Below are 354 nucleotides of genomic sequence, written 5' to 3'. Positions count from 1 at the left end.
CCAGTAAACAACAAGAAACTTTCTGTAGAGGAAGCTGTGGCTCAAGGAGTGGTTGGCAGTGAGTGGAAAAAGAAACTGCTTTCAGCAGAAAGAGCAGTTACAGGATACAAAGATCCCTACACTGGAAACACAATTTCTTTGTTCCAGGCCTTGAAAAAAGATCTTATTGTGAAAGATCATGGAATTCGTCTCCTTGAAGCACAAATTGCCACAGGAGGCATAATTGACCCAGTGCACAGTCACAGAGTGCCTGTACAAATAGCATACCAAAGAGGTTACTTTGATGAAGAAATGCATGAAATTCTGTCTGACGCTGATGATGACACCAAGGGCTTCTTTGACCCCAACACCCAA

General features: G+C 42.9%; 1 protein-coding gene across 1 annotated transcript in view; it reads left to right on the top strand.

Annotated features, from left to right (window-relative positions):
* eppk1 (epiplakin 1) overlaps positions 1 to 354 on the top strand; it is a 9,397-nt gene that overhangs the window by 6,083 nt on the left and 2,960 nt on the right. The gene's annotated exons all lie outside the window — the stretch shown is intronic.

Source organism: Etheostoma spectabile, chromosome 14, assembly GCF_008692095.1.
Source record: "Etheostoma spectabile isolate EspeVRDwgs_2016 chromosome 14, UIUC_Espe_1.0, whole genome shotgun sequence".
Lineage (NCBI taxonomy): Eukaryota > Metazoa > Chordata > Actinopteri > Perciformes > Percidae > Etheostoma > Etheostoma spectabile.
This window is presented reverse-complemented; position numbering and strand designations above follow the sequence as displayed.